Source organism: Bubalus bubalis, chromosome 11 (genome assembly GCF_019923935.1).
Source record: "Bubalus bubalis isolate 160015118507 breed Murrah chromosome 11, NDDB_SH_1, whole genome shotgun sequence".
Taxonomy (NCBI): Eukaryota; Metazoa; Chordata; class Mammalia; order Artiodactyla; family Bovidae; genus Bubalus; species Bubalus bubalis.
The window spans coordinates 66,253,810-66,279,730 of NC_059167.1; the positions used below are offsets into that span (position 1 = coordinate 66,253,810).

The 25,921-nt window shown below is 40.8% G+C and overlaps 1 protein-coding gene, 1 non-coding gene and 1 pseudogene across 3 annotated transcripts in view; 2 read left to right on the forward strand and 1 right to left on the reverse strand.

Annotated features, from left to right (window-relative positions):
* MGA (MAX dimerization protein MGA) overlaps positions 1-19,317 on the reverse strand; it is a 146,006-nt gene extending 126,689 nt beyond the window's left edge. The window contains exon 1 of one of the 2 annotated variants that reach the window (XM_044925187.2): positions 19,194-19,317. The gene's annotated coding sequence lies outside the window, so the exon portion shown is untranslated. Of the gene's footprint in view, positions 1-18,901; positions 19,091-19,193 lie in introns of those variants that run through there. The other variant, XM_044925185.2, reaches the window with a different exon arrangement.
* On the forward strand, positions 2,988-4,157 carry LOC102411644 (annotated as a pseudogene).
* Positions 15,064-15,170, forward strand: LOC112577906. The gene has a single exon (XR_003102105.1). It is a non-coding gene; the product is annotated as a U6 spliceosomal RNA (small nuclear RNA).
* Positions 19,318-25,921: the final 6,604 nt, after the last annotated feature.

Sequence of the window (25,921 nt, forward strand, 5' to 3'; positions counted from 1 at the left end):
TTCCTGCATTGGAGGCAGATTCTTTACCATCTGAGCAACCAGGGAAGCCTTGATAAAGGAAAAGCAAGGAAGCTAAGGAAATGGAGCAGAGAATGGGGTAAGTGGTAAAAGATGAAGTCAGAGAACTAAGAGGGGATCAGATCATATAGAACCTTATAGGCCACTATAAAGATTTTATTCTGCCAAAAAAAAAAAAAAAAAAGGAAGCCGCTATAGAGTTCTAAGCATGACATGACCTGACTTTAACAGCATCTCTGATTTAACACCATCCCTCTGGCTGTTATATTAAGAATATACTGTAAGAGAACAAAGTCAAGCGGAAGAGACCACCTAGGAGCTTAAATTAGATAATGGTACCTAACACAACGTGTGGCATATAAGTAACCCTTGCTGCTAAGTCACTTCAGTCGTGTCCGACTCTGTGCGACCCCATAGACGGCAGCCCACCAGGCTCCCCCGTCCCTGGGATTCTCCAGGCAAGAACACTGGAGTGGATTGCCATTTCCTTCTCCGATGCATGAAAGTGAAAAGTGAAAGTGAAGTCGCTCAGTTGTGTCCGACCCGCAGTGACCCCATGGACTGCAGCCTACCAGGCTCCTCCATCCATAGGATTTTCCAGGCAAGAGTACTGGAGTGGGGTGCCATTGTCTTCTCCGAAGTAACCCTTAGGGGTAAACTATTTTTCACAGAGTAAGAATGAATTCCTATCATGTTGGACCCTACACTAGTAAAATAAACAGCTAAATTAAGGCTGAACTTCTGGGGAAAAGCAAGTATATCTCATGCAATTTTTAGGCTCATCAAAAATAAAAATGCTTAAACAAATAATAATTGATGACTTTTACAATGATTCCCTATTTGCCATAAAGATGACACAAGAATGTCTGTTGCTAGCCACATCTTTACTAGCATGCCACTCAGAAGGCAGAATATTCTCTAAAAATGAAATTAAGGAGAATTTGAGAAAATAAAGTATGCTTCTGCATGAACATTTCAATCTGGAAAAATCTGTTATCACATCTATTACTACTTCAAAATGGCATCAGTACTGGTTAGGTCTATTGATCTAATTATCTTAAATTCTTACTGGCAATATAAAATGCTGGTTGCAAGAACTAGAACTATTTAAAATTAAAAAGGCAGTTATAACACTTTAAAAAGAACTGAAAAGTAATCTTCAGTGCTGAAAAGCTTTCATTTTGAAAATATAAATACAGTTAACAGCTTGGAAAACAAGCTGATTGACACTAACATGCATAATCCTGATAAGGAGTCACCTAAGTGAAGAAAAGTACATGTGGACTCTGACCTCTCCATCCAAACTTAGTGAATGCAATTTGGGATGAAATTCTTATGGGCTTCAACCTCTATCTTAGGCTCAGGGATACAGACTATTCCATTCCCACTCCTTAATCCTAAAGCCCTGAGTATCACCTCAAGCTATCCTACACTTTCTCTATGAAATCAAGACTTCACACCATAGGTACCCCACAGTTCCAGGAGACAGAAGTTCATTTCAGTTGCTCAGTCGTATCCAACTCTCTGCGACCCCATGGTCTGCAGCACGCCAGGCTTCCCTGTCCATCACCAATTCCCGGTGCTTGCTCAAACTCATGTCCATCAAGTCAGTGATGCTATCCAACCTTCTCATCTTCCTGTCGTCCCCTTCTCCTCCTGCCTTCAATCTTTCCCAGCATCAGGGTCTTTTCCAATGTGTCAGTTCTTCGCATTAGGTGGCCAAAGGACTGGAGCTTCAGCTTCAGCATCAGTCCTTCCAATGAATATTCAGGACTGACTTCTTTTAGGATGGACTGGTTGGATTTCCTTGCAGTCCAAGGGACTCTCAAGAGTCTTCTCCAACACCACAGTTCAAAAGCATCAATTCTTTGGCACTCAGCTTTCCTTATAGTCCAACTCGCACATCCATACATGACCACTGGAAAAAACCATAGCTTTGACTAGATGGACCTTTGTCGGCAAAGTAACACCTAGGTTTGTCACAGCTTTTCTTCCAAGGAGCAAGCATCTTTTAATTTCATGGCTGCAGCAGTCACCTTCTGCAGTGATTCTGGAGCCCAAGAAAATAAAAGTCTGTCACTGTTTCCACTGTTACCCCATTTATTTGCCATGCCGTGATGGGACTAGATGCCATGATCTTAGTTTTTTGAATGTTGAGTTTTAAGCCAACTTTTTCACTCTCCTCTTTCACTTTCATCAAGAGGCTCTTTAGTTCCTCTTCTCTTTCTGCCATAAGGGTTGTACCAGGAGGTAGTAACAGGTTGTCAAAAACACTGAGAAGGGCATTTCAGTTTGTAAAATGATGATAATGTTGACAATAATTGCAGCAAATACTTACTGCCTATTATATGCCAAGCATTTTCTCCAGCACTTTACATTCTTATCTAATCAATTCTCACAGCAAGCCTAAAGTAGATATTATTATCTCCATTGTACTGATGTGGAAAAAGTTAAGTAACTTTTAAGAGGCACACAGAAAGTAGTGTGAACCAGGAGAAGACAGGCGGTGGGGTTGGTGGGGGGGTGGGGGGGAGCCAGGAAATGATTAGTTTTTAAATAAAGGATCAATAAATTAGAAAAGCAAAGGATTTTTCAAAAAACGAATATTGGAAGTTAGAAGCCCTTCAAGTTCTTCAAAGATTCCAGGCCTTTCAAAAGAAAATGAGTTCCACCATAGAGTTCTACTATTCTATCTTCTTAATGATGGTGAATGCGGCAGGTGTATGATAGGGGTCATCACACTACTAGGCCTGATATCTACTTTTGTAAATAGTTTTACTGGAATACCATCACATGCATTCACTTATGAATTGTCTATGGCTGGTTTTATGATACAACAGCATAGATGAGTTGTTAAGGCAGAGACCCTCAGGCCCACAAAGTCTAAAATATTTACTATCTGAACCTTTACAGAAAAAATTTGCCAACTCCTGGTCCATGAATATAAGAGCCAATGAAGATCATGAAAAATGAAGGGCTCTTGGCAGTTGGTAAGCATCTGGAAAATAATGGTAAGATTGCAATGGCACACCTTCCTGGAAAAAAACAGATTTTTAATACTATTTGAAGACAAAGCCAAGAGGTCAGTTTCTGATTTTTATCTAAGTACTTAACCTCCTGCCACTTCAGGAATTCTGAAGAACACACCTAGTAAATGAATAATAATCACTAAATTATCTGGAGGATAATTAGAAAATGTGCAGACTTTGTAGAGGTTTTACTTCTTTTATTCTCTGGTTGCCCAATTTTTGAATGTTTTGCTACTTAGCACTTCCAGCACAGCTAGACAGGGAAAATAAAAATATATGAGAGGCAAGTTGGTCAGTTCTATCAGCAGGTAAATACTCACTGGGAAAGACCTGGAAATTGTTACAATGTGTTAACAAAACTAAAGTTTTAAATACCAACAAAGTAAATTCAACCTAAGTCAACAGTGGGACACATCTGGAAAAAAAAAGACTCTTAAAAATGGAGGTGTGGCTCTCTTCTAGTTATTTCAACACAAAGAACCCTGAAAAGCAAAGTCTCCCCATACACCCTCTAGGAGTTAGCGTGGGAAGTCTTGCACAGGAACCAGTACAAACACTGGAAGTTTTTGGAGTGGTGAAGCTTCAGGTCAGCCTGAAAAACTACGACCCTCAGAAGGACAAATGCTTCTCTGGTACAGTCAGGCTTAAGCCCACTCCCTGCCCCATGGTCTCTATATGTGTTCTAGGAGACAGAAAGCACTGTGAATAAGCCAAAGCTGCAGATATCCCCTCATGTGGTCATTTTGGTGCTAAAGCAACTCAACAAGAATAAGAAACTGGTCAAGAAGCTGGCCAAGAAGCATGATGCCTTTATGATTCAGTCTTCAGCAGACCCCACAAATTCTGGGCCCAGGCCTGAATAAGGCTGGCAAATTTTATTCCTTGCTGACTCACAATGAGAATATGATGGCCAAGTTAATGAAGTAAAGTCCATGATCACGCTCCAGATGAAGAAGGTGCTGTGTGTGGCAGTGGCTGTTGATGAAGATGACAGATTATGAGCTTGTGTACAACATCCACTTAGTTGTCAACTTCCTGGAGTCACTGCTCAAGAAAAATAGGCAGAACATCTGGGTTTTATACATTAACAACACCACAGCCAAGCCCTAGCACCTATATTAAGACACAACTTATTAAACCATGCTTCCCTTGTGGTTCAGCTGGTAAAGAATCCGCCTGCAATGCAGGAGACCTGGGTTCAATCCCTGGGTTGGGAAGACCCTCTGGAGAAGGGAAAGGCTACCCACTCCAGTATGCTGGCCTGGAGAAGTCCATGGACTGTATAGTCCATGGGGTCACAAAGAGTCGGACACGACTGGGAGATTTTCACTTTCACTTAATAAACCATACTCCCGCCATTCAGTTCAGTCATTCAGTCGTGTCCAACTCTTTGCAACCCCATGGACTGCAGCATGCTAGGCTTCCCTATCCATTACCAACTCCTGGAGCTTGCTCTAACTCATATCCATTGAGTCAGTGATACTATCCAACCATCGTATCCTCTGTCATCCCCTTCTCCTTCTGCCCTCAATCTTTCCCAGCATCAGGGTCTTTTCCAATGTGTCAGTTCTTCGCATCAGGTGGCCAAAGAACTGGAGCTTCAGCTTCAGCATCAGTCCTTCCAATGAATATTCAGGACTGATCTCCTTTAGGATGGACTGGCTGGATCTCCTTGCAGTCCAAGGGATTCTCAAGAGTCTTCTCCAACACCACAGTTCAAAAGCATCAATTCTTTGGTGCTCAGCTTTCTTTATGGTCCAACTCTCACATCCATACATGACCACTGGAAAAACCACAGCTTTGACAGACCTTTGTCAGCAAAGTAATGTCTCTCCTTTTTAATATGCTGTCTAGGTTGGTCAGAGCTTTTCTTACAAGGTTCAAGCATCTTTTAATTTCATGGCTGCAGTCACCATCTGAAGAGATTTGGAGCCCAAGAAAATAAAATCTGTCACTGTTTCCATTGTTTCCCCATCTATTTGCCATGAAGTGATGGGACCAGATGCCATGATCTTAGCTTTCTGAATGTTGAGATTTAAACCAGCTTTTCACTCTTCTCTTTCACTTTCATCAAGAGGCTCTTTAGTTCCTCTTCACTTTCTGCCATAAGGGTGTTGTCACCTACATATCTGAAGTTACTGATATTTCTCCCTGCAATCTTGATTCCAGCTTGTGCTTCATCCAGCCTGGCATTTCACATGATGTACTCTGCATATAAGTTAAATAAGCAAGGTAACAATATACAGCCTTAATGGGCTCCTTTTCCAATTTGGAACCAGTCCATTGTTCCATGTCTGGTTCTAACTGTTGCTTCTTGACCTGCATACAGATTTCTCAAGAGGCAGGTAAGGTGGTCTGGTAGTCTCATCTCTTGAAGAAATTTCCACAGTTTGTTGTGATCCACACAGTCAAAGGCTTTGGTGTAGTCAATAAACCAGATGTTTTTCTGGAATTCTCTTGCTTTTTCTATGATCAACTGGATGTTGGCAATTGGACCTCTGGTTCCTCTGCCTTTTCTAAATCCAGCTTGAACATCTGAAAGTTCTCAGTTCACATACTGTTGAAGCCTACCTTGGAGAATTTTGAGCATCACTTTGCTAGTGTGTGGGATGAGTGCAATTGTGCGGTAGTTTGAACATTCTTTGGCACTGTTTTTCTTTGGGATTGTAATGAAAAAGGACCTTTTCCAGTCCTGTGGCCACTGCTGAGCTTTCCAAATTTGCTGGTATATTGAGTGTAGCATTTTCACAGCATCATGTTTTAGGATTTCAAAAAGTTCAGCTGGAATTCCATCACCTTCCACTAGCTTTGTTTGTAGTGATGCTTCCTAAGGCCCACTTGCCTTTGCACTCCATGATGTCTGGGTCTAGGTGAGTGATCACACCATCATGGTTATCTGGGTCAATAAGATCCTTTTTGTACAGTTCTTCTGTGTATACTTTCTACCAGAACCTGAGAAGAAAATATTCCTCTATTCGCTGGGCTGGCCTGTCAAAATCTGTACTAGTATATCCTGTTTGGAGCACCACTTTTTAAGAGGACCAAAGAAGGGCAACAAGGGTGGGAAGAATATTCAGATACTATAATGTATTTTTAAAAGGTTGAAATCGTTGAGAATTCTCTTTTTAATTTTTGTTTTTGTTTTAACTCTAATAAACATTACTATCGGAGAAGGCAATGGCACCCCACTCCAGCACTCTTGTCTGGAAAATCCCATGGACGGAGGAGCCTGGTGGGCTGCAGTCCATGGGGTCGCTAAGAGTCGGACAAGACTCAGCGACTTCACTTTCACTTTTCCCTTTCATGCATTGGAGAAGGAAATGGCAACCCACTCCAGTGTTCTTGCCTGGAGAATCCCAGGGATGGGGGAGCCTGGTGGGCTGCTGTCTATGGGGTCGCACAGAGTCAGACACGACTGAAGCAACTTAGTAGCGGTAGCAGCAAACATTACTATAGGGCTTCCCTCGTGGCTCAGATGGTAAAGAATCTACCCAAGGATCAAAACTGCATCCCCTGCATTGGTAGTCAATTCTTAACCACTGAGCCACCAGGGAAGCCCCAAGTGAAATTAGCCAGTTTCAAAAAGACAAATATTAGGTTGGTACAAAAGTAACTGTGGTTTTTTGCATTGTTGAACTTTCCCATTTGATACTGGAATACATTCTTAAATGTGGTTATGTTATACATCCTCTTAATGCACATTTCTCACCTTTTTTTTTTTGCTAATGACATTACTTAGTATTTATATTTATTTTAGACTATAAAAATGATGTTAGACAAAAAGCAAATTCAAGCAATTTTTTAATTTGAGTTCAAAATCAGTCATAAAGCAGTGGAGACAATTCACAACATCAACAATGCATTTGGCCCAGGAACTGCTAACAAACGTTTTGCAAGTGATGAGAGCCTTGAAGATGAGAAGCACAGTGGCCAGGCAATGGGAAGTTGACAATGACCAACTGAGAGCAATCATCCAAGCTGATCTTCTTACAACTACACAAGAAGTTGCTGAAGAACTCAACATTGACCACTCTATAGTCATTCGGCATTTGAAACAAATGGGAAAGGTGAAAAAGCTCAATAAGCAGGTGCCTCATGAGCTGACCACAAATCAAAAAATTCATTGTTTTGACATGTCACCTTTCATTCCACCTAACAACAACAAATAATTTCTTGATAGACTGTGACATGAGACAAATGAAAAGTGGATTTTATACATCGGGAGACGACCAGCTCAGTTGTTAGACTGAGAAGGAGCTCCAAAGCACTTTCCAAAGCCAAACTTGCACCAAAACAAGGTCATGGTCACTGTTCGGTGGTCTGCAGCCGGTCTGATCCACTACAGCTTTCTGAATCCCAGCAAAACCATTAAATCTGAGTAGTATGCTCAGCAAATTGATGAGATGCACTGAAAACTGCAATACCTGCAGCCAGCACTGGTCATCAGAACGGGCCCAATTCTTCTCCATGACAACGTGCGACCATACATCGCACGACCAATGTTTCAAAAGTTGAACGAACTGGGCTACCAAGTTTTGCCTCATCTGCCATATTCACCTGCCCTCTCGCCAATCAACTACACTTCTTCATGCATCTAGACAACCCTTTGCAGGGAAAATGCTTCTACATCCAGCAGGAGGCAGAAAATGTTTTCCAAGAGATTATCAAATCCCGAAGCATGGATTTTTACACTACAGGAATAAATGAACTTATTTCTCGTAGGCAAAAATGTGTTGATTGTAATGGTTCCTATTTTGATTAATAAAGATGTGTTTGAACCTAGTTATAATGATTTAAAATTCACAGTCCAAAACCTCAACTGCTTTTGTACCAACCTAATATTTTGTATGATTTCACGTATGTGGGGTATTTGCAGTAGTCAAATTCACGGAGACAGAAAGCAGAATGGTGTGCTGGGGACTAGGGTGAGAGGAAAACAGTAAATTAAATAGTATTTTATAGGTACAGAGTTTCAGCCTGGAGAAATGAAACCCTGGAGATGGATGGTGATGATGACTGCACAACAACGTGAACATACTCAGTGCCAAAGAACTGGATACTTACCACTAGCTAAAGCAGTGTATTTTATATTCTATTACAATTTTTTAATATAGTCAAATAAATACAATGATAGCGGTCTGAACAGCAGAACTCTAACTTCCCTGAGACTCTGACTTCTAAGATAAGTTCTGAACAAGACAGTCGTCCTAGGAAAAAAAAATGGGGGGAAGGAACACTGAATAGAGGTAGAGGTATAGCAAGCACGGTAGTCTATAACAGCAACCGGAAAACTACAACCCCAGAGGTCATGTTCTGCCATCTTTTTTTATATAGCCCACAGACTAAGAATGGTTTTTACATTCTTTAATGGTTGAAAAAAAATTAATCAAATTTTAATGACATGAAAAATTTTAATGTCCATAATTAAAGTTTCCCTGGAACTGAGCCATGATCGTTCACTTACATATTGTCAATAGCTGCCTTCATGCTACCACAGCACAAGTGAGTAGTTATTGACAAAAAAGACCCCAAAAACTTAAAATTATTATCTGGCCTTTTACAGAAAAAGTCTCCCAACCCCTGGTCTAGAGGCCTGAAAGTAGTACCTCGTATGAATTTAACAAAGATGTGTCTGAGAGAGACAGACAGTAAATGAGATAACCTACAAGGTGCGTGTGCTTAGTCACTCAGGCATGTCAGACTCTCTACAACCCCATGGACTGCAGTCTGCCAGGCTCCTCTGTTCATGAGGCTTCTTCAGGCAAGAATACTGCAGTGGGTTGCCATGCCCTTCTCCAGGGGATCCTCCCAACCCAGGGATCTAACCCAGGTCTCCCACACTGCAGGTGGCTCAGTCGGATTCTTTACCAACTGAGCCACCAGGGAAGCCCAAAGCTATAAATAAGGTAAAGGGCTGTATCTGCTAGGCTAAAGAATCTGAACTGGTCTCCACTTGATTCCATTTATTACGAGAAGCTACTGAAGAACTACACTGAGAGTAATCTGCCTAGGTTCACCTTATGTAAAGGCAAGTATTTATTCATGTCTAAAGGTAGCTGAAATATTTTACTTACTAAAAAACAAAACTTGCCACTTAAAAAAAGACTAGAAGCATACCAGTATGGTTAACAGTGAGTGGTAGGCTGTCTCACTCTTTGCAACTCCATGGACTGTAGCCCACCAGGCTCCTCTGTCCGTGGGGTTTTTCCAGGCAAGGATACTGGAGTGGGTTGCCATTTCCTTCTCCAGGGGATCTTTCCGGACCAGCGATCAAACCTGTGCCTCCTGCATTGGTACGCAGATTCTTGAACAGTGGTAGGTAGTATATTTGAAATTTTTATTTCCTTTTTTGTGCTTATCTATGTTTTTCATATCTTCTCAAATGAGAAGAAAACTGCTTTTATAATTCAAATCCAAAAATAAGAACTTTTAAACTCATATTCGTACACACACAACATTTGTTCCTCTAGGTTCTATACACTTCTCCCCTCCCCCTCAACTGCTCCCACCCCTTTAGCCTTAGGCAGAAGGAGAAAATGTGTCTAAGGAAACTTATCCATATAGCAAAACTATAAAAGGATGCCTCTGTCACACTTACAAAGGTTAAATAACATTCTATCTTTTCAAATTACCTATTTGCTTTATAGGTGTGCAAGAATAAAATGTTGGAAAGCAATGCATTGGCAGAGCACTCTTCCCATATAGAGCTTTCATTACATCAAAGAGTCAAATCAATAACATCTTTTTGAAACTAAAAATGTTAAAGGACAGAAGAAAATGCAGAGCTTGCAAGTCAGGTCAAAATGTTGAAACAGATGCAAGATAAGACCATATATCTCTGCAAATATAATTATGGTCTTAAGAAATGCAAAGTCTTTGATTTATACACAGTACTTTGCACTTACTGATACACTGCTTGTTAAGATTAAACTCCTTTTTAATGTTATGTTTCAATTCCTTGTCTAAATTGTCAGGGATTTGTGTGCAAGGAACCAGAACTTTTCTTATGTGCATCACCCACAGCACCCCATACAGTGCCCATATATGGTGGTGCTTAATACATGCTTCCAATTGAATGACAGAATAATTAACCCTACTTGAGCTCACAGACTGAAACCTGCACACCTACAATTCACACCACTAAGTCTGTCTCTATGCAATAGTTTAAAGACATTCCTGGGGTGGGTACTGCTGATTCTACTGGATTTATTACACTGGGTTTCTCCTCTAGCAAACAACTCAAAGTACACATGTAATGTTAAAATAGAATTCCTGACTACTGAGAAGGTGGGTGTGAAAGTGGGCAAATGAAAAAAGAAATCTATTATAATACCTTGCCTTCAAAGAATAAGCATTATTCAACTCTAGAGATTAAACCACTCTAAAAACGTCTGTGAACTAAGGCTCCTAACTGACAGTATTAAACTTTGTACTGGCTAAATTCCATCACAATAATATCATTAAAACCAAAACTCACCATTAAAAAAAATCCTAAAAATCTCAGCTAATGATCCATATGTTCATGCATTGTAAGATAAAGTTTTAGTTATTTACTCTCTTTTGCCAAAACAAAACTTCTAAACTTTTTCCAAGCATTAGCTTGAGCATCTACTACATGCCACACACTGGGGAAACAAATGAATTTAAAAAGCCAGTCAAGGGTCAGGATGGGGAGCACATGTACACCCACGGCTGATTCATGTGAATGTATGGCAAAAACCACCACAATATTATAATTAGTCTCCAATTAAAATTAAAAAATTTTTTTCAATAAAAATAAACACTATTTACCCACCAAAAAAAAAAAAGCCAGTCAGTATCAACTGACTTTATATTCTGCTATAAATTAAAGTACCAACAACAGAGCTGAGGAAGTACTGTGCACTGAGGAGCAAACTTTTATCTGTGGAAATTTGGGGAAATTACATAGCAAATGTAAGCTACACATAGAAGACTGAGCAAGAGTTTGAGGCAAAGAGCAGGCAGAGAAGTATTAAGAGTATACCAGGCAAATAGAGGGTTATACACAAGCAGAACATGTTGGGCATGAAGGGAATGATAAAGAGGAGAGAGGATAGAAAGGTAGGGCAGAGTTCAACAGTGATAGGTCTGGCATGCTAAAGTATGAAATTTGGAGTTTATGCCCCCAGGTAATGGAGAGAAAATAGAAATTTTTAAGTAGGGCAGAGACAAAAACCCAAAGAATCAATTTATATATCAGGAAGAGCCTAAGTTACATTACAATCATCTCAAAAGCTTTAATATTGTACCATACAGACACAGTAAATACTGTGCTTATGCAGACACAAAACAATCTGCTGCTAAGTCACTTCAGTCGTGTCCGACTCTGTGTGACCCCATAGACGGCAGCCACCAGGCTCCCCCATCCCTGGGATTCTCCAGGCAAGAACACTGGAGTGGGTTGCCATTTCCTTCTCCAATGCAGGAAAGTGGAAGTGAAGTCGCTCAGTCGTGTCCGACTCTTCACGACCCCATGGACTGCAGCCTACCAGGCTCCTCCGTCCATGGGATTCTCCAGGCAAGAGTACTGGAGTGGGGTGCCATTGCCTTCTCCGACAAAACAATCTAAGGGTTACTTATTTCTCTGTCTATGCTTTCAGTTTAGCTTCAGGGCTCGGTCACTGGCCCTCTTCTCTACTTCCCTGGCTGATCTCACCAGACCCAGATTTTTAAACACCATCTACGTATTGATGACATCCTAAATGTATATTCACAGCCATGACTTTGACTTTGGGCTCCAGACTGAACAATCAATTACCTATTCCTGGATAGACAGCGTGTGTGTTAGTCACTCGCAACTCTTTGCGACCCCATGGACTGTAGCCCACCAGGCTCCTCTGTCCATAGGATTCTCCAGGCAAGAATACTGGAGTGGGTAACCATTCCCTTCTCCCAGGGGATCTTCTCAACCCAGGGATCAAATCCAGGTCTCCTGCATTGCAGGCAGATTCTTTACAGTCTGAACCACCAGGAAGGATTTCCAGTGAACATCTCAAATTCAACATATCCAACTAAATTGTTCAGTTTAAACCCCAAACTAATAACTCCTTCCAGTTTTCCATCTCTGTATGTGATACTAGTTGCTCTAGCTAACCTTGGATCCATCTTTGATCCCTCTCTCTCACATCTCACAACTAATCTATCAGCAAATTCTATCCATTCCACCTTCCAAACAGACTCTGAATCTGCCCTCCCCTCACAATGCTTCCATCACTGCCTCCCTGACCCAAAGCTACCATACTTCATCATACCATTCCAATGACTTCCTGAATGGTCTGCTGCCCCTCTTGCCTCTACAGTAGTCAAAACAATCTTGTAAAAACATAAATTAGATAGTATCGTTTGTCTTCATAAAACTTGTCCAATGGATCCCACCACACTTAGAATAAAATCCAAAGCCCTTCTGGTTTATAAGGCTCTATACCATCTGAGACCCACCAACTTCTCAATACCATTTCCTACTAGCAAACTTCCACCACCACTGCCACCAATTAATACTGCAGCAATCTCCAAACTCTAGCACACCAGCCTTCTTACACTTCCTGGAAAATCTCAAACTGATTCTTGCCCCAGAATCTTTGCACTAGTAAGTAGTCCCTCCCACTGCTTGAAAAGTTCCACATGCTAGCATGGCTCATTCCTTATCATTCAGGTCTCTCTATCTTTAAATGCTACCTCAGAGAATCCTTACCGCATGACCTACCTAAAAGAAACACCAAGCCTAGCACCACCATGCTCTATTCTTTTGTACTATTTTCTTCACAGCACTTTGACAATATCTGAAATCATATTATGCATTAGTTTGTTGTCTATCTACTAAAACATAAATTCCCATTATAAATAAGATTGTTGGGATTTCCCTGGTGGCCCAGTTTCCACTGCAGGGGGCACACGTTCAGTCCCTTGTCTCCCTGGCCAGGGAACTATTCTGGTCAGGGATCCTATCCCAAATTCCATGTGGCATGGCCAAATAAAATCTTAAAAAAAAAAATTAAGACACTATCTTCTTCATGCTCAATCCCTAGACCTATATAATACCTGGCATACAGTAGGGTTCATTAATACTTGCTGTTGAATGAATTTACCTAATTGGCCTTATCTATCTTATTTATATTTTCACCCTGTTATGCATAATTCAGTTACCAGGCTGTTCTTCCTAAAACAGTTTAAGGACTGTTAAAACAAGCTATACTATACTAATGCCTTTAATTCCTTTCTATAATTAGTCCTTCCAGCAACTTGGCCAGTTATTTTTTCTCTGACTCTAATTTCTATTATCATCTGTCTGTATTATCAGCTTATCAATGTACGGCCTACTACAAATGCTATTGCTAAAGATGGACAGACATGTCCAGAATATTATTACAAATACTTTTTGTTATAACAAAAACAAGGAACACAGATTATTTTCTAAAAAACAGAAACTACAAAAAAGAAAACATTTAAAACCCAAATTCACAGGCAGGTGATCAAGGTCAACATTTTGAGAAGTCATGCTGACTCTAACCCCAGTCTAATCATGGAAAAAAACATCAAATCCCAATTGAGGAACATCTGACCAGTACTCTTCAAAACTGTCAAGGTCATCAAAACAAGAAAAGTCAAGAAACTAGCACAGTCAAGAAGATCCTAAGAGGACATGATTAAAAGGTATTGTGGTTGTATAATGGAAGGTTCTGAGAGGCAAGAATTTCATATGAACTCTCTGCAGATGACTTGGAAGAACAAGCAGCCAGCTTTGTTTGGAACAAAGCTATGGCCATCTGGGTCACACATGCCTCAGGTTTGTTTTCACTTTTTCCCTACATCACTTCTCTTTTCCCCTTCACACCTTCTTCCCTGTAATTTCACCCATCAAAAAAGCATTGTATGTGCGTGTGTGTGTGTGTATGTGTTCAGTCACTTAATCATGCCTGACTCTCTGTGACCCTATAGCCTGCAAGGTCCTGTCCATGTGATTTTCCCAGCAAGAATATTGGAGTGGATTGCCATTTTCTACTCCAGGGGATCCTCCCAACCCAGGAATCAATCCCAAGTCGCCTGCATCTCCTACACTGCAGGTCAATTCTTTACCTCTGAGCTACCCAGGGAAGCCAACAAACCATTAATAAATTTATTAAAAAGTTATTTATGATATCCTAGATGAAATTCTGGAATAGAAATAAAGACAGTAGATAAAAACTTAAAAAAAATCTGATTAAACTATGCAATTCTATAATTGTGTATCTTGGTTCATTAATTATAATATATACACCACACAAACATAAGACATTAACAATAGGGAAAACTGGGCATTTGGAATTTAGAGACTCTCTATACTGTCTTTGCAGAGAAGGCAATGGCACCCCACTCCAGTACTCTTGCCTGGAAAATCCTATGGATGGAGGAGCCTGGAAGGCTGCAGTCCTGGGGTCACTGACAGTCGGACATGACTGAGCAACTTCACTTTCACTTTTCACTTTCATGCTTTGGAGAAGGAAATGGCAACCCACTCCAGTGTTCTTGCCTGGAGAATCCCAGGGACAGGGGAGCCTGGTGGGCTGCCATCTATGGGGTCACACAGAGTCGGACACGACTGAAGTGACTTAGCAGCAGCAGCAGCATACTGTCTTTGAAATTTTTCTATATATCTAACACTGTTCCAAAAAATAAAAAGTTTTTTTTAAATTAAATTCATCCAAAAATCCTATCATTCAAATAAAATCACCATTAGTTTATGTTTGATATAAACCATCTTAGATTTCTATGTAAATGAACACATAGAGGTATATTCCTACAAAAATGTGATCACACTACAAATAACTTTAAAACTGGCTTTTTACACTTTAACAATATATATAATGTGCTTTGATGTGCTTTCCAAGTCATTACTAGAAATCTCTATCACGCCTACTAGTTACAAGACATTACCCTCTATGAGGGCATCTTATTTACGTAGCCAAACACCCATTATTTAAAATTTACATTTTTCTTGCTACTATTTAAGACAACTATTGTGCTCACTTCAGCAGCACATATACTAAAACTGGAAAGATACAGAGAAGATTAGCATAGCCCCCACACAAGGATGACATGCAAATTCATGAAGTGTTCTATATTTTTATGCATGGCAGAAACCAACACAATATTGTAAGCAATTATCCTTCAATTAAAAATAAAATTAATTTAAAAAAAAGACAACTCTTAAATGAATATCTTTGCAAACTTACCAGTTAGGGCCTTAATAAAGAAGAGGAGCAGCTGAGTGATAGGTTATTAATGCTGCAATGTGTGCTTAGTCGCTCAGTTGTGACCAACTCTTCGCAACTGGCGACCCCATGGAGTATAGCCACCAGGCTCCTCTGTCCACGGCAAGAATGCTGGAGTGGGTTGCTATTTCCTCCTCCAAGGGCTCTTCCCAATCCAGGGATCGAACCCAAGTCTCCTGTGTCTCCTACACTGCAGGTAGATTCTTTACCACTGAGTCACCTGGGATGCCTATGCTTTCATTAAGTATGGCCAAAATATTTTCCAGAAAGGATGTTCAAAAGTAAATATCCATAAACAACAGTGTATGAGTGTGCCAATTTCCCCACTCCTATGCCAATACTAGATACTACTATTTTATCACATATATGCCAATCTGCTGCAGGGGGAGTTGTTTTGTGTTGTTTATAAGTAGAAAATACTGTATTTTTATCTTTATTGGTTATTTTTATTTCTCTATGCATGCCATCTATCTAGTCAGGTCTTTTTTTGACAATCTGTTAGATACTAAAGTAACCTTCTGAGTCCAACCTGCTGCAAAAATTTCTTTCCCCACATTTTGCCTGGATTTAGTCATCATTGGTTCCCCTACACCTGGAAAACTGCCTGGCACATCAAACACACTCAATAAATATGTCAAATGAATACTAAATGAGTAAAGTTGTCTTTTAACTTGATGGTATTGTTGCCAACTAGAGGCTGTTTTACATAATAATTCTATCAATAAGAATTCTATCAATCGTAATTGCCTTTGCAATCATGCTTAGAACAGCTCATCCTATGTGATTAGAAAACTGCTTACCCGTTTTTTTAAACCAGTAATTTTTCTTTAAATATTAAGACTTTATTTACAAAGCTTCTTTGTTGCACAGAAAGTAAAAAAGGCTATTACAATCTCCAGCAGCCACAGACAGCTAACTCACCAATCACAGCTATCCACGCTACAGCAAGTCTTACACAAAAACCTAACAAGTCTTAAAAATTTGTTGGGGTGAAGTGCCCAAGGTTGGTGGTGGATTTCCAAGAGGGACTAAATGGAAGAAGGTGGAATGTTTTTAACTATTCTTTGGCTATTTGGGTGACAGGGTAGGTGGGCGTCCTGGGGTTTGTATCACAGCTACCTTTAAAAAAAAAAAAAAAAAACAGCTAAAAATTCATGTCAGCAGTCCAACCAATACTGAACAGTGCTTTTCCTTCAAGTTATTTGGGGTCTCATTAATCATCTTCTTCATCATCTGTGTCTCTCTTCCTTAAAGCAGGAATTTTGACTTCATATTTTATATTTAATTCCCCCAGATTTTGGATGGCAGATGGTTAAAGGGCATCACCGACTCAAGGGACATGAGTTTGAGTAAGCTGTGGGAGTTGGTGATGGACAGGGAAGCCGGACATGCTGCAGTCCATGGGGTCGCAAAGAGTCAGGCACAACCGAGCAACTGAACTAACTCCCAGATTTTATTTACATTTTAAGGTAGGATTCCTTTTTTTTCCAAATGGTTAGCCAATTGTTTCAACATAATTTCAAAATTCTTTCTCAACATGAAATGTCACCTGTATAACACTAGCCTTATATACTTTTAGATTATTTTGACCCAGTGCTGTCTATGCCAGTTACCACTTACTGTTTTGATTACCATAGCTTTATTTGTATATTCACTAGTACAAGTCCACACTTAATTTTCTTCTTTCAAAAATTTTTCAACTTATAAGCTCATTCTTCCAAATGAAATTTAGACTCATTTTGTCAAGTTTTCGAAAAGAATTCTGGTTGGAATTGTAAATTATCAGCCATACGACCTTGTGCCAGTTACTTAATCTCTCTGTTGCTATTTCCCTCGTTGGTAAAATGGAGATAGTAGTTCCTTAACTCACAGGTTTGTTATGAGAACTAAGTGAATTAAGACATAAAAAGTACTAGGCTAGAAAGATGTTAACTACTAGTGTAATTGTTCAAAAGTGATAACTATTATCATGATTGTTCAATAAATGTTTTCCAGATTGTGCGCCCACAAAATTCAAAAGGCTCTTCAAGATACACCAAATGTACCATAAAGCACAGGTAATGATATGAAAAACACATAACTTATGCCTGCTTCATTTCACTAAAACCTTGACCCTTGGTAAAACGCAGAACTGACGCTAGGAGCCAAGAACTATGAAAAACACCGAAGGCTGGTGGTAGGAAGCCTCAAAATTTTTATAAAGACCGGCCCACCAAGTGGAGAAGATCACTTCTTTCCAGTGAGAGTTTTGGGGCACTAGCACATGCCCTCTAACTCCTTTCGTTTCCCTATCTCCACAGTTATGACAATACTACTTCCCTTTTGATTTCTTTCCAAGAAAACACAGAGGGACTAGACGTCTAAGACAAAATACTTTTCAAATGAGATAGTGGCCAGGTACAGAGTATATATGCTACTGCTAACTATAGACAGACGTGTCCACAATATTGTAACAAGCTACCTCCACCAAGTTTCCCACATCACTTTAAGGATGGACGGAGGAGGCCTATTGTGGGTCTTCTCCTATGGGGAGACCGGCTTATCTCACAATGATTGTTTTTAATTGTTTTGCTATCAGCATGACATTGGGATGAGGTAGAGGTCATATACCTTCTAAAGGCTTTTAAAAATAATAATAATAATAATAACCTCCTACACAGAGCTGTACGATGAGTAAACAGAGGCCAGGACTGGCAACGTAAAAGCGTGCTGAGCCCAGTTCGACTCTGAGGGCTGCAGCCTGCCAAGCTCCTCTGTCCATGGAATTTTTCAGACAAGAATACTGGAGTGGGTTGCCATTTCCTCCTCTACGGGATCTTCCGGACCAAGGGACCGAACCCGCGTCTCCTGCGTCCCCTGCATTGTCAGGCTGATTCTTCACCGCTGAGCCACCAGGGAAGCCCCAGGACTGGAACATGACTTGCTAATTGCAAAAGCAGCCAAAGGCCTACACCCTAGGTGTCCTCATTCCCAGAACCCTGTTCGGTCTACCACACCACACAGCTTCTCACCGACGCTTGCCACGCTTCGAGGTGGGAGGAGTAAAAACAGCCAGTCGGGCCATAGGAAAAGCGCTGGAAAACCTAGGAACGGCGCAGTCGAGAGCACATGACTGGCCGCTCTTCTCCCCTTCCACCCTCCCCCGTCCCCGCGCCAGCAGCACGCGCTGCCAACCTCGTCATGTGACCTTCACGCGGCCCCAGCGCTCCCCCTACTAGGCCACTCTTTCCAGCAGCCATTTTGCCTAGAACTTGTCGTCCGTGCTCACAGCGGAGCAGGACGCCACGAAAACCCGCGGCCAGACTTTACAGGCTGCACACGCGCTTCGAAAGAGTGCTGGGACCGGCAGGGGAGAGCCGAACCTCACTGAACACGTCGCACCCCGGGGCGCCGGGGAAAGCTGTGGGTGCGCCTCCGAGTGCGATTGGCTGTGGCGTCCACGTGACGCCATTGCCCCCCACCTTTTTCTTGTCCACCCCCCCGCCCCAGAAAAACAGACAGACTCTTAACACCTCGCGCCAAGTAAGCGCCGCTGAGCGCGTGGGGACAGACGGGGCGCGTGGCAGCCAGGGCGCCTGCGCGTACCTGCCAGGGCCGACCGCAGCGGGCCCACGAGCCGCTCCGCACACGGGTCCGGGAATCCTCGCGCTGCTGGAACACCCGGCTAATCATTGGCGGCCAGGTTTGATCACGTGATCAGCTCGGGCCCGCCCCTAACCGCTAATCACCTGGCACCGTTCTCGAAGCGGCGCCGAAAGTCGTTCGCACGCGGAAAGGGAGGGTAGTTAGAAGACCTCCTTTTCAGCCGTTATGAGACTATATTCCTAAAGTGGAAACGAGAAAGCAGGGACTCAAAACTAAGTAAGGTCACACCTACCGCTTTAACTTCGCGTGCCCCTCCAGGAGCCGGGAACCATCGCCCTTGGGCGCTCCCCGATGCACGCCGGGATATGTCTGGCGCCCCTCGGTGTGCTGCAGAGCATGCCGGGAAAGGCACCTCTCCCGATTTCCTGGCTCTCACCTCCCTGGTTTTCCTTTCTTGTCCCGTAGAAAACCCTGTCCTACGGCCGGGATGCAGGCAGTTTGGGTAATTATGGGAGCGAGACTGGGTGTAACAGGCACTTTCAGTCTCCCTTCCCCCACTCGTTTGATGGCTGTGTGGTTTTAGGGAAACTGCTTAACTTTTCTTCCAGGGAGAAAGCATTTGGTAAGTTCCTGCTGAGTGCCTTTTTGAATATTGAAAAGAAGAAAGTATTTGCCTACAAGCAAACTCTCAGAAGTTCGTGGTAGTGGGAGGGGAAGAATGCTAATTTAGATACAACTTATTATAAACCCCTCTAGCAAGTAGAAATAATGCTTCAGAATGTCTTTGGGGACTGAAGACCAGACCTTTCTTGATAAACGTTCTGCTATTGTTGGGGAAAGTGGAGGTGAGAGGAGCAGGAGGAATTTTAAAGGAGCCAGAGATGTAGCCCTACTACATTTTCTGTTTCAACCTAATCTAGCTATGATGTATTGAAGCTGAAAAAAACACCATCTACTAAGATGAGAAAAGGTGGTCTTGCATTTAAATGAGTTAATTTTGTACTGTATTCATGAAACTGACCTCCAGAACAAATACAACAACAACAAAAAACTGATATTCTACTCCCAGTTAAAACAATCTGTATCTGTTCTGCTCTAACTCCATTCTTCAGCTTTGCTGATTTCAAAACTTTGTTTTTTCGGTTAACAAAGAAATGATTAAACTGGAGGAATTTGACTAGCACTGCTCAGACTCAAGAATGCTGATTTATAAGCTAGAAATTAAGAGTATTAATTTATAATGCGGTTATCAAGCCAAAATATATTGTTTTCACACCCTTTTCTGGTTTCAAAGCACTTACTTGATAAGCCTAATTACTTATCAGAAGATTATGTTCTGACTAGGAAATCCAAAGAAAGGAAATTAGACAATCACATGTACTAAAACTATTAAATTAATTGCCTATCAATGTTAAACTTGATGTTAATCAAACATTCCAGTATACTTTATTATATTTAATGTGAACAACAACCCTGAGAGAAAACTAAGTGAAGTTAAGCCGCTCAGTCATGTCCAACTCTTTGCAACCCGGTGGACTATAGCCCACCAGACTCCTCCATCCATGTGATTCTCCAGGCAAGAATACTGGAGTGGGTTACCATTTTACCACCTTCTGAGACAGTCTTGAGTGGGAAACTAAAAAATGTGTTTCCGTGTTTTCTCCAGGCAGTTGTGACGCACAACTAGGTTGGGGTCATTGACTATAGTGGAAAGAGCCCTGGCCTTGAAATCAGACCCATTTGTGTGAACTTGCAATTCTCCACTTTCTGTACTTTGACCTTGAACAGATTTTTTTTTTTAACATTTTAATCCTCACTTCCTTTAACTTCGATTTGGGGCCAGTAAACTTAGCCTTTGGATTGTCATGATGATTCCAAAATAAAAATATTTTGAACACCTGTCACAGTCCTTGGTGAATAGGAGGCACTGTATAGCTGTGAATACAAGTTAGTGGTAAAGGTTGTGTTTTAACCAGCATCCTGTGTCCAATACCGCATATTCTTGAATTCTTTTTCCTCCAGTATTCTGTTTCTCCCCTAGACAGTGCTAGAGGCACACCAACAGATTCTTACACTGCAGATCTTTTTTAGATTCCTTGGTGCCTGGTGCCCATCTGTTGGTACAAACTGTTACATTATCTCCCACCTTCATTTCAAGGGGCTTTTTTTCCCTCTTAACCTGTCATTTAAGATGCTAAACTGTAGACATTATTGAAGTAAAATAATGATATTAATAATACAGAGATGGCTAGAGGGTATAGGGGGCACTTGTTCCTGCACTTGATGAAGGTTAAAAATTGCTTGCATTTAAATACCTCAGAGTAAACACATCCACAAAACTCACTCTTCCCTTCACTTATATAACACAATGTTTTAGACTCTCCTTTCCCAGTCTCCTTCCAGCAGTTCATTCTCCTCTCCTGCCCTTATCCATTCCTAGCAAGGGACGGTTAGCAAGGGCAGAGCTTCCTGTAGACATCAGAAATTCAGTGTTCCAAAAATCAAACTCATTGTCTCTTTGCATCACACACCTGCTACTACTGCATTCCCTTAAAAGGGCAATAACACCACCATTTCAATAAGCCTCCCAGTCTAGGAAAGCTTCCTACCCTTAACTGGTCTTTTTCATCTATTTGTCACTTTCAATTAGTCACAAAGTTCTATGGCTTCAAACATTGAAACTTTTTTTTTTTTAAGGTAAATCCCTATTTTCAACTTCTCCCAGTATTAACAGCATTAGTTCAAACCTTATCTCTGTGAGACCCTACAAATACAAGTTATTTCATTATAATGATAATAGCATGTTAAAGTTGATTTTAGAATACATAACTTGTCGTCTATATTGTTCTACAATACACTAGTAAAAGGTTTATAATGTCCTACACAGTGAATACTCTTAGTAAGGTTGAGTGAAATGATTTTTTAATATATCTGTTTATTGAAGTTTGGGACAGATACTTTACTGAGTGCTGAAGAGTATTAATGGTGATCTTGGAAGTAGTTGTTCACAGTTATACTATCCTCAAATATTTCTGGTTCTCCCAACTTCCAGGAACATGATATAATTGCTTTTCCTTGCTCCTATAAAGTTAGGAATGACTACATGACTTGCTTTGGTAATGAAATATGCATGAAAGTGACATGTATCACTTCTGGGAAGAAGCTTTAAAGGCCAGCATGCAATTCAGCCATTTTCTCTTTCCTTCTGCCACAGCTGCTAACAGTGTTCCAACTGGTGGTTACTCTGTCAGCCTTGGTCCCATAATATGGATGGCATAGAGCAGAGACACCTAATCAACTGGCAGTGAATATGTTCAGTTCAGTTCAGTCGCTCAGTCATGTCCGACTCTTTGCGACCCCATGAATCGCAGCACACCAGACGTCCCTGTCCATCACCAACTCCTGGAGTTCACTCAGACTCACACCCATCGAGTCAGTGATGCCATCCAGCCATCTCATCCTCTGTCGTCCCCTTCTCCTGCCCCCAATCCCTCCCAGCATCAGAGCAAAAGATAATGTAGGTAGATTTCAGACACTAAGATTTGGGAACATTCAGTTCAGTTCAGTCGCTCAGTCGTGTCCGACTCTTTGCGATCCCATGAACCGCAGCACGCCAGGCCTCCCTGTCCATCACCAACTCCCAGAGTTTACCCAAACTCATGTCCATTAAGTCGGTGATGCCATCCAACCATCTCATCCTCTGTTATCCCCTTCTCCTCCTGCCCTCTATCTTTCCCAGCATCAGGGTCTTTTCCAATGAGTCAGTTCTTTGCATCAGGTGGCCAAAGTATTGGAGTTTCAATTTCAGCATCAGTCCTTCCGATGAGTATTCAGGTCTGATTTCCTTTAGGATTGACTGATTTGATCTCCTTGCAGTCCAAGGGACTCAAGAGTCTTCTCCAACACCACAGTTCAAAAGCATCAATTCTTCAGCACTCAAGCTTTCTTTATAGTCCAACTCTCACAGCCTTGACTAGACAGACCTTTGTTGATAAAGTAATTGGGAACATTAGTTATGGCTTATAACAGCCACACTGAATTATACAGAAATGGAGGAAATTACAAAATGGATAACAAAATCCATTTTTTTAAGGAAACAACCCAAGTGCTTGTGGACAGAGGAATGGATAAGCAAAATACAATATATACATACAATGGAATATTATTCAGCATTGAAAAAGGATGGAAAATCTGAAACATGCTACAGCATGGATGAATATTGAGGATATTATGCTACATGAAAAAAAGCCAGTCACACAAAGACAAATACGTTTTTTGTACTTATATGAGGTATCTAGAATACTTAAATTCATAGAGACAGAAAATAGAATGGCAGTTGCCAGGGGTTGGAGGGAAGGGAAGATGGAAAATTGCTGTTTAAAGGGTACAGTGTTTCAGTTTTGCAAGATAAAAAGAGTTCTGGAGCTTGCACATCAATAGGAATGTACTTAACACTACTGAATGGCACACTTAAAAAATGGTTATGATTGTAAATGTTATGTTATATATATATATATTTACTACAGTTTTTAAAAGATAACATATCTGTTAACAGTGAAAGAATGAAAGAATATGTAAGTTAAGACAAACATTTCTGATACATATTTATCAATTCAACTTCACTGAACTTGGCTACTTCTAATGGTTACTAGTATTGAGTATGTGTGTGTGTGAGAAAGAGAGAGAAAAAACAGACACACTGCTGTCACATTCATCTTAACTTTTCTGAAATACAGATCTCATCATATAATGCCTCCATTTTAAAACTATTGAGAAAGTCCAACTTATCAAACATTTTTTTATGGTTGTCACTATTGTATCTTGTCCAAATTATCTTTGTCCACCTCAATTTATAAAGATTGTCTTCTGTGTTTTGGGGAAGAAGTTTACTAGATTTAGCTTTTAGTCTACTATCTAGCTCAAATTAATACCAGTGTATGGTGTAAGGTAGGGGTTGAGTTTCACTTTTTTCCATAAGGATATTAAATTTATTCAACACTATTTGTTAAAGACTATTTTTCCTTCTTCAAACTACTTTGGCACCTATATTAGTTATCTATCACTGTTTAACAGGTTATTCCAAAGTTTAGGGACTTAGAAGCTTTTTTTTTTTCTTTGGCTGCTTGGCCTGTAGGATCTTAGTTCCCTGACCAGGGATCAAACCTGTGCCCCTGTGGCACTGGAAGCTCAGAGTCCTAACACTGGACCACTAGGGAATTCCCTTTTTCAATTTTTTTTTTCTTCTTCTTGTGGTCTGCAGCAGCTTTAAACAGCAATACTTATTACCTCATAGTTTCTGTAGTTAAGGAACTTGGGCATATTTTATACGGGTGCCCTGGAATAAGGTTTCTCATGAGGTTGCAGTCAAGCTGTTGGCCAAGGCTTTGGTCTCATCCAAAGGCTTGATTTGCGGGGAGGGGAGTCTGCTTCCAAGCTCACTCATGCGGTTCTTGGCAGACCTTTGTCCCTTGACACATGGGCCTTTCCACAGGGCTGCTTTACAACAGGGCTACTAGTTCTTTACCAACAGCGAGCCACCCAAGAAAGAAAGAGTGCCCCCACAATGTAAGTCATAGCATTTTTTAAGCATTTTTTAAGCCTTACCCCAGAAGTAACTTCCCTGGTGGCTTAGTCGATAAAGAATCTGCCTGGAGTACAGGAGAGCCAGGTTTGATCCCTGGGTCGGGAAGATCCCCTGGAGGAGGAAATGGTAAACCACTCCAGTATTCTTGCCTGGAAAATCCCATGGACAGAGGAGCCCAGCAGGCTACAGTCCATGGGATCACAGGAGTCGGACACAACTTAGGGACTAAACCACATCCTATCATTTCTATCAGTCCAAATACAAACAGAAGAGAGTACATAATGGTGTGAATACCAGGAGGTAGGAATCAATGTGGGCCATTGTAGAGACTGCCTACTATAACATCTTTTTCAAAAATCAGTTTTTTGCTTATGTTTGGGTCTATATCTAGGCTCTATTCTGTTAAATTGACCTATTTATTTGTCCATATACTAATGCCATGTTGCCTTGATTTCTGTAAATCTATAGTAAGTCTTGAGGTCAGGTAGTATAAGTCCTTCAATTTTATCTTTTTCAAAATTGTTTTGACTATTCTAAGTCTTTTGTATTTTTATATAAATTTTAGAATGAGCTCTTCAGTTTCTGTTAAAAACCTGCTTGTGTTTTAATTGGAATTACATTAACTCTGTAGGTCAATTTGTGAATAATTAATATTTTAATAATATTATCTTCCAATCTATTAACATATGGTAATAATATTTGTATCTGACAAAGTACAAACATCTGGACTATATAAAGAACACCTATAATTCAAAAATAACAGGACAGCAACACAATATTTTTTAAATGGACAACAGACTTAAACTGACACTTAACAAAGAACATCTACTAGGGGCTTCCCTGGTGGCTGAGTGGTTAAGAATCCACCTGCCAATTCAGGGGGCACAGATTCGATCCCTGGTCCAGGTACTAACATCCCATGTGCCACAGGTCAGCTAAGCCCATACACTACAACTACGATCCCACACTCGAGAGTCTGCGCGTTGCTACCACTGAACCCACATAGCCTAGAGCTGTGCTCCACAAGAGAAGCCACTGCAGTGAGAAGCCCATGCTTTGCAACTAGAGTAGCCCTCGCTCACCGCAACTAGAGAAAGCTCATGCACGGCAACAAAGACCCAACACAGCTATAGTAAACGAATAAAAGAACATCTACTGGGACTTCACTGGTGGTCCAGTGGTTAAGACTCTGTGCTCCCAATGGAGAGGGCCTGAGTTTGATCCTGGGTCAGAGAACTAGATCCCACATTCCACAAGCAAGACCCAGTGCACCCAAATAAAATTTTTTTAAAAAGAACATCCTACAAAATGGTAATAAGCATATGAAAAATAAAATTATGTCATAATTATTAGAGAAATACAAATTAAAACTACAATGAGATAACACTTCGTGCCTTCCAGAATATTTAAAATTTGAAACACAATAACAACTGTTG